Below are 10,098 nucleotides of genomic sequence, written 5' to 3' on the forward strand. Positions count from 1 at the left end.
TCGCCTATTTTAATTTACAATTATACTTATAAAAAGTTTGACCTAACTAAGTGTTATTTAAAAATATATAATGAACATAATTTACTATAACATTTATCAGATAGTTTCGAAGTTATGTTAATAGTTAGATTTTGTATGTTTATCGGTTATTTTCAAAGCAGTATGTACTGTTTTTGGAGTTTACCAGTGGCGTATTTTTGCCAAGGAAGGCACAGAAGGCTGTACATTTCATAGCCGTTACGTATTTTTTAATTAAATATATGTTAAAGGAAATTGATAAACCTACCCAATCAAAAGAGTTCTCGAAAATTAATTATTACTGACCTTACCTATTATTTTAACAATAAATAATATAAATTTCTCCTTAAATTTAAGGCTCGGATTTATCTTTGTGTCACTGCATACAACACATTTAATATTTCATTCGCGCTGTCGCACGTGTAACATGGTTCTCGTGTATATTGTAAGCAAATGACAATTATTTAAAGTATTACTTTACATTTCGAAGCAAACATTGTTAGCGTCTACTGTAATCGAACGTTCGTTTCGTGAATTGATTTAAGACATTCGTCGTTGACCTTGTTCGATTGCGCGTAAACGATATATATGCCATTCGGAAACCTCAGACTTCTGTTCCTTGTAATTGTCGAGAAGAGTTTGACAGGTTCAGCACAACGTCGGGCTATTTGTAAGGCGACAAAGGAGTTTTATCGCGAACGATTACGTATGAAAATATTAAAAAAGATCTTCTACAAAAATAACCCAAAGATATAATGGAATGCTACGAAAATCGACGGTAATGAATTACTGTTTTGTTTCTTAGTATTCCATTATAAGTAAAAAATCTTGTCAGAGGATACTTTGTATATATATTTCGGTTATTTATTTTTGCAGAAGAATAGAAAATACTTTATATGATGTCGGTGATGATGTATAAAATATTTAAAAGTTTTTTCAGTAATCATTACTGATAAAAAAGTAATTAGTGTAACTGAAATGAATCCATTTTACATGTATCTCTGCCTTAAGATCGAACTTGGATTTTATTGTCTGTGGAACAAAAAAGTAGGTAATTTTGGCGGGCTACAAAACATTAAATTCGAAGAAAATAAAAATGTAGTGCGATTCTGTTAGAATTCAAGCATCTCACGCGTGAAATATTGACAATCGACTAACGGAGATACGCCATTTTGTTACGTGTGTCATATAAATTAAAAAAATATATAATATAGTCTATGTCGTATGTTGTGATCATCACATTCGCTCGTGTTCTGCGGTGAGTTTCGAGTGTCTTCCCATAGATCACATCCACAGATAAGAAATATATTCATAAATAGAATAAAGATTATATAACGTCAATATGGTACAGCTAGTTTTGTATATAGTTGATGATATTTCAATTAATTTTATTACTAAATATTATCTGAACTTAGGTCAACCGCTTGAATACGTAATGACGATATTATCAATCTAACAACACAACATGAATGATAAATTAGTTTAGATAGTTTCAGCGATAAAGATGCTGAGAAGAGAAGGTAGAGTAATATTTATGTCAGGTTAAACGGTTCTGTGACGTCATCGATAATATTAACTGCCCTTTAAATAGCTCACTATATTGTAAGGCGATTTTTAGATTATTTAAGGCTATTTAAGATATTACACCGCTAAACAACATTACTCAGTATTGTGTTCCGGTTTGAAGGGTGAGTGAGCCAGTGTAACTATAGGCACAAGGGCGTAACATCTTAGTTACCAAGGTTGGTGGCGCATTGGCGATGTAAGGAATGGTTAATATTTCTTACAGAGCGACTGTCTATGGGCTGTAGTTACTCACCATCAGGTGGCCCATATGCTCGTCCACCAACATATGTCATAAAAAAGGCACATCCCAGTTGAGTATGCCAAAATAATTGTATATAATGTAACCCTGGACTATATCGGTAAGCGGCTCAATCAGATTGCCCCAAAAACCATCTGAGTTCTTCCATGACGTCTTATAGTGAACTCGATGATTATTTATACTGTTTAGGAAGCCTAAAGCAAAGTAAAATGTGTGCTTTTTTAGTGTTTACTTTCCTCGGCGGGTTAAGGGCCTTCTAAACATAGATATAGATCCACCAATGGGTCACGACAAGAGTTTCGAATCGTACTGCGAAGGCCGAATAAAAGTTATTATTTATTTATAAGATTTTAAGTAGCAGTTTGGAGGACATAATCTTATGATGCTAGATTAACTTGCCTTACACGGAAAGCCCTTGGTCCTGTTGGACATGATTTCTGTTCTCGTCAATACAATAATAAATAAATATTGGACAACATCACATACATTACTCTGATCCCAATGTGAGTAGCTAAAACACTTGTGTTATGGAAAATCAGAAGTAACGACGGTACCACAAACACCCAGATCCAAGACAATATAGAAAACTAATGAACTTTTTCTACATCGACTCGACCGGGAATCGAACCCGGGACCTCGGAGTCGGAGACCATGAAAACAGGTGTACACACAACTCCACGGAGACCATGGAGGTCGTCATATCCCATCAGTTTATGACAGCAAGGACACAGGGAGTTACACTGTCTGTGCACACATGCACTATAATACTCCTGCGTAACTACATCAATGCCATTATTAATATTATTTTATTCAAAATACAAATCACTTTGCCGAAATTACCGGGTGCATAGCACAAATGGATAACGAAGCACCTTTTTTTTTTCACGCTGGAAATACGCGTAACGCGCTTCCCCCCGTGATAGAAAGTGGGGGGGTTGTGTGGGACTCCCCGGAGCCCCGGACGCCGAATGCGCCCAGGTACGCCGGGTTTACCCACTAAAAACCCAGCGGTACCCTCTCCGTCTTTCGGCGGGCGCCACGGGATCGCTTGCTCATGCTACCGTGACGCCCTGAAATAACGAAGCACCTACTTCAACATCTTGGCTCACATAAATAAAAAAAACACATTATCTCTGGGTTTCGTAAGCAAGTCAACGCCCTCTTCCAGGAACAACCGTCTCTTAAAACATATCTAGGGAAATATGAAAGTATAATATTGACTTACGTGTAATTTTTTCCGATCTTTTCCTTCCCATATTCTTCACAACCACTTTGTATCTTCGTCTGTGCACTTGTGTCGGAGCGTAATTCGTCTTATAAACATAACTCGTATCATTGAACCCGAAGGAATTTTTCGAACCATAATTAAAGCCATGATTCTCATTTAACGGATACGGTACTTCGTATCCGTGATTCGGATAGGATGCATAGTTATATCCGTATGGGATGTGTCCGTAAACTGAGCTTGGATATTGGAAATTATAGCACATTTTCTTATGGCTTAATTCTTGAGGATATTTTTGGCTGTATCCATGAGGTACGCCATATTGGTAATCATGACAGCTATCATGTAGCAATAGGTTGAAGAGATTGTCGTACGCTTCGTAATATTCGGGGGACTGGGTGGGGCTTGGTGGTTTGTAAATAAAAGGCGTGTGGAGGCATTTGTTACTGTTTTGTACTAATATAAGTAATACCGGGAAGGCTTGGATCACGTTACAAATAGTTTGACCATTAATCGTCATTTTAATGTAAAATTAAATAATTAATGCACCGTCATGAACTCGTTTTAAATTTAAAAAAAAAACAATGAAAAAAAACGTTAATTAAAATTGTTTATGTTTCTCACTATTAAGTCTAATTATAATTAAATCAATAGGTTATGGTAATTTTTTTTAATTAATTATATAAGAAAAATAAAAAGTTAAAATAATAATAGGTACGACGATCACTTGCAACTATCCAAATAAAACTACGAATATGTACATATTTAGGTAATTACGATGGTGAATGCTATTTATCTTTAAAATCAGTGAAATCAGCGATGTATTTCATCAACTAAATATCCTGTTTTGATGACGAAAGAATAAATTATTATGTGAAATGTTTTAACCGTTCATTGTGATTGTAATCAGAATAATACGTTTTATAATTCAGTAAATATGCATTGTTCAATAAACAATCAATATAAAAAAATATAATTCTAGAACGATGATCAAAATTTTCAATTAAAACATAATCGGACGTACCAACATGTGTATAAAACAATATTGAAAAAAGGATGTATAGGAATAGTTTTTTTTTTTTTTATAAAGTCAAAGCAAAAAACTATCGGCCAATTACGGAACGTACGTAACTAAATGTAATAAAACGTATTGTATCTACCGATAAATAAATATCGAACGTCGAATTATGATTATAATAATAACCAATAAGATTTTTTTTCTCCTGACATTTTCTGCTGATATTTAAATTTTAATACGAAACACATGTGGGTAATCTTCAAAAGTAATATCAAAAGATTAACGAAAACTTCAAACAGATTAACAAAACACTGCATAGGAAAGTGCACAGAGTAAAGCATTCTTAGAAGTGGCTTTATTTATTACTAGCTGTTTCCCGCCCGCTTTGCTGGGCATATCGTTTATATAAAATATTGTTCTTAAGATACATTAGCAGCCTGTAAATTTCCCACTGCTGGACTAAGGCCTCCTCGCCTCCTCTCCCTTTGAGCAGAAGGTTTGGAGCATATTCCACCACGCTGCTCCAATGCGTGTTGGTTGAATACACAGAATTTCGTTGAAATTAGACACATGCAGTTTCCTCACGATGTTTTCCTCCACCGCCGAGCACGAGATTAATTATAAACACAAATTAAGCACATGAAAATTCAGTGGTGCCTGCCTGGGTTTGAACCCGAAATCATCGGTTAAGATGCACGCGTTCTAACCACTGGGCCATCTCGGCTCTTCTTTTTTTCTTCTTTCTTAAGATAATTAGTACGAAATTAATGATCAAAATTTTTGCTATTATGTATGTCTATCATTTGCACAATCACAAGTTCTTACTATATACCAATTTTTATAAAGATCAGTTCAACCGTTCTTGAGTTATAGCAAGACATACAGACAAAAATTTCAAAAATGGTAAAATTGATGTCAGTGAAAAGAATATCTATGACGAAATTCGACAAAAAAATTTAGACAGACTAGAGATTTGTATAGTAGTATAGATTATAATCATTCATAACATACAAAACATACAAAGTAAATTGCACACGCGCGTAGAGAAAGACTGCAGGCAGACATAGGACATGAGATGGCAAGATAAAAGATCTCGTTCTCTCTTTCATATGGTATTCATCAAATATATTACAGTCTACTCAAGAATAGAAGAGACATAGCTAAAAAAAAATATTCGCATTACGATATTGCAAATCTCATTCGGATAAAGTATCTGAACCTGACAGGTTTATTTTCGTAAGTATTATCTATATTCTCAGCAATTGTAATTAAATAATTTTCGAAAAAAGATCTAGAACATTTTCTCGCAGTACTGACGCTAGAGATGTTCCAAGTATCCGCTCTAATTTAACTAAATTACACTAGATGGCGTTACTAGGACATGGTATTTTCTGACATTCTGTCGTATAACCCGTCTATCGATCTTAAATCTCTTTGGTATCTATTTAGTATGGATCACATATTATCGTCATGTAATATAAATCGAATTGACCAGTAACCAGCAACCTTGGCTGATACATAAACTAAATCAGTGAATGAACGCCTGCGCACCGGGAAACCCAAAGGACACCGACAGCATAAACATTCCTATTTAATATTACGAAATATAAGATTTTAGATAAGTTTTGTTTGATGAAAATATTACGAGTGGAATTTAGAAGAGCTTAGACTTAAAATAAATTAAATTAACCTAAAATGGAGTGTGAACAGGCCTCCTTATTGTTACCGGTCACCATGAGTCATAGACATTGGCACTGTATGAAATATGGTCCGTGTCTCACATCATGAATGTACCTTCGGGACTAAGATGTAATGTCCCTTGGGCCTGTATCTAAACCTGCTCACCCTCCAAATCGGAACACAACAATTATTTGATTAAATAATTACTGCATAGTAATTAAATTACGTATAATGATTTCAAAAATAATTCAAGATCATTAATGTTGTATTGTATTACCACTTATTAGTAATCAAAGTAATAAATGTAAACTTAACAAAATATATCCAAAATAAAACTCCGTGATGATCTCAATCACTTTATAATTCCTTTTGACTTCACACTTTTTTTTTTGTTACTTTAATCGCTCAAAACCGAATGAATCAAATCGCCGTATCCTCCTTTCCCGCACACATTTATTGTTGCCATCCACAAAATATATTTACCGGCAGTCAATAATCTTTTTATTGTTTATAAAAAAATATAAAAACAATAATTCAAAACATTAAATTAAAGTCGGCTTAATAAAAGCAGCATATTAAAAATAAAAAAACTCTTAAATTTTTGTGTCCTAGTTGAAGGATTGAAGTCAATGACCATAAAGTCCATACTGGACATTTATCTAAGTTATTTATAGACTTCGCAGGTACAATTTTATTCAAATATTTCTCATTCAGATTTCGAACTCCAATGTCTCTCTGACTGTACTGATACAGTCCAAATCAAAACAAAATATGCTATGCTATATATTATAGTTTATATTTTAGAAATAACAGTTATTTAAATCGTAGGAAGCGAATGACAAATAGAGTAGAGGCGCCTCGAGTTGCGTTGAGGCGCCATCTTAACGTTTAGGCGGGAATCACGTAGTGATACTGTTGACATGGGAGTTGGGGTAGTACGAACAGCGGAATGCTGGATCAAGGATGGTGGCAAAGTTATTTAAACAATAATGTTGTTGAGTGGAGTTAGATCGCGCACCCGCTACCGTCGTGACCGTTTTAAATTAGTAATCGTAATTAAACATTGTAAAACTTGAATTAAATTGTACGAAATTCGGATGACGTCCTCAAGGCCTGTAACCGCTAATGATGTTAATGAGGTAAGTGGTGTTTTTCTTCGACATACATAATACATAAGCTCATTTGCATATCAACATATAATTCGGCAGATATAACACGGAATGCTTATTAATTACAAAAGCAAGTTAAGTTCCTTGCACGTCATGAAGGGTAGTTTAAAAAGATCTAGTGACTTTTCATTTCAATATCCAATGATGAAACGAATTCTAAATCTAATAACTAACTACCTGACATTCAAATTCTTATAAATCTAATAACTGCCGAATCGACCAGTCGCGTAAATTCAAATACCACTAGAAAGAACACTGTAATTTTTTTTTTATTTTTTCATGTAGCTTGGCGGACGGGCAAATGGACCACATGATGGTAAGCGGTCACCACTGCCCATAGACATGTTTATTGTAAGAAATCTTAACCATACCTTACATCATCAAAATGCGACCAACCTTGGGAACTAAAATGTTATGTCACTTGTTCCTGTAGTCACACTGGCTCAGTCACCCTTCAAACCGGACCACAATAACAATAAGTATTGCTGCTTGGCGGTAGAGTACATGATTGGGAAGTTTTTATTAATTTTTGCTTACGCACGTTGGGGGCCCCGTTCCCCTTGGGCCCGTATAATAGAGGCAGATACGGCAGTAGCTATGCTCCTGGGTGGTACCTACTCAGACGGGCTTGCCCAAGAAAAAGTAGAAGTAGCTAAAAATTACATTCAACGTATGGATTAATACAAAACAAGCCATCACGAGTCAGGATGGCAAAATATAAGTAGCGATATCTGTTGACAGCAATGAGAATGATATCCAATAGTTTTAAACACTTGTAGCTCAGGATTTGATGATAACGGATGAATCTTATACTTTCCAGTTAAATTCAAAAACTTGATATATTGTTATATTTTTTATTTTAAATAAAATATATTTTAATTTTGAGATGGACTGTACAATACAAATGAATTAATTTTGAAAAATATCCATGATGTGTTTTATAAGTGACCTCACGGCGACCTTGCTAAACGATTCTTGAAATTGCGTGCATTTTAATCGGAATACGTAGTGGACAGTTGTGTCCTACACATATTTTTCCTCAATGAATAAAATATTCTGTTGGTTTCAATAATATGTATATTAGTATGACTAAATATTAACAGCAGTTAAGTCATTATTCAAGGCTTCTGTAGTTGTAATTGTATTAATATATCTCGATGGTTTTGTAGTTTGAATGGCTGCGAATGGCTGGGTTCAATAAAAATGATGTTTTTTTGATCTTAAGTTCTTAATAGCGGAGAGGTCAATGTAAGTTGTACCTCGGAAAGCATTAAAAGCAGTTGAACACATGCCCAATTTCCGAATTAGAGATGTTATGTATACGTCATTTCGGATCTGAGTATGGATACGGATATATGAATAATATTTTATCGGTAGAACACGGTTACGGATACGAAATTATTTCAGATTATCCGATCATTTCGGATATATTCGGTTACGGATATAACATTATTTAGAAATTGTAAAAGAAACAATTACAAGATATTAATTTGATTATAGGATATTATTTCATTACAATAAAAAAACAAAAAGCTTTAAAATACAATTCGTTACTATATAATATCACTAGTATCTAGTATACTGTGTATATATAGTATATGTCAAAATACAAAATTTTAATAAAAAAAAAATTATCGGTTTCCGTTACGGTCACGGAGCTCCATAACATCCCTGATCCAAATGACAAAATCATAGTAGTCTTAACACACTGTAACTAAACATTGAAATATGACATATAATTTGTCTTTTCAATATCATTGTAATAAGCGTATCTGATATTATATACGGCGAAGCGAGGGCGGATATCCGGACGTGTTAGTTTTTTTTAAACTTAATTTAGTATTTCCCCACACTGCAGGCTTACAAATGTAAATCATATGATATTACTGTTTCGTTGATGTTGGTGAAGGTCGCGAATCCTAAGGTTGAGGCTTAAACTCCAGGTCGGAGCAATAAAAACTATTGGGTTTTTCTGACGATAAGTCAGCCTGGAAGACTATAAATTGGCAATGTATTCCCGTACTTCGGAAATCATGTAACACGTTTAAAGATTGGTCTCTTTGCGGCTGTATCGGATTAGCCATTTTGGGAGAGCCAATTAAAAGTACATTTCTGTCACAAACTTGTACACTATAAAAATGTCGTGCGATATTGGCTTGTCTTCCTTCTCAAGGCAGCCTTGTCTTATCCATCCAGTCAGGCCTGCATCCCGTCGTGAGACATCAACAGGCTGTTACATAGATAAGTCACTTAAAAAACTAATTAAATATGCTTTTAATATAGATAAATAAATTTATTTTGTTATTTAATTTTGTAAACAATTATGATACATTTTTTATCAGTGCTACTAATAAAGAACGCACATTTGTCAGAAGTAGGGACTGTAATCACCGGTATCACTGGATCCCAAAATACCGTGAAAATTTTGCGGGATTCCGCTGGAATGGCAGGATCACAGGAAGCGTGATTGCATCATCACACATCGCCACAGATAATTAATGATTCCTAATTTGAAATTTACATCAAAATATTATCGCGCGAAAGTAATTATTACAATATAATAAGCTTCCGCAAATTAACTTTTATAATGCGTAGTATTTGTGATTAATCCGTTGAAGGTCGATGAGACCTATTTTTTACGCCCACAATTAACGTTACGTTTGATGTGTGCTGTCACTATTTACAATTTTAATGTGCGTATAATATGTAACTATCGAATTCCTCTTTAAATATGTATTATTCCTTTGTGTTTATATTTCATCACATCAGTTGTGAAGAAGAAGGTCGTAAGGGAATTCGAATGTGTCGTATCAAAATCTGCCTCATGGGTGTCCAACCCTTATTGGAACACCGTGGAGCTAACTTCCAGGAGATCTAAGGCAGGTTAAATATTTCAGTCTATTGTTTTGCGTGTTTAAGCAACCTCCGCTCCTAATGTTCTCAGCAGCGAAGCCTTGCATATGTGTAGCAAGGGGCTATTGAATAGGCATTATTTCCTCTATCAATATGAGCATCGAAATGATTAGGTCTAAGTCGCAAATATTATTAATGAACATGTAACCCAAGTAAGCTGGTTTGTAATTATTGCGTAGGATGCGGAAATGTACTGTATGCCATTTGCAACAAATCTGACGTTAGCGTCGCTATAAATTAGCGATTTATT

This window comes from Vanessa tameamea, chromosome 20 (assembly GCF_037043105.1).
Source record: "Vanessa tameamea isolate UH-Manoa-2023 chromosome 20, ilVanTame1 primary haplotype, whole genome shotgun sequence".
Taxonomy (NCBI): Eukaryota; Metazoa; Arthropoda; class Insecta; order Lepidoptera; family Nymphalidae; genus Vanessa; species Vanessa tameamea.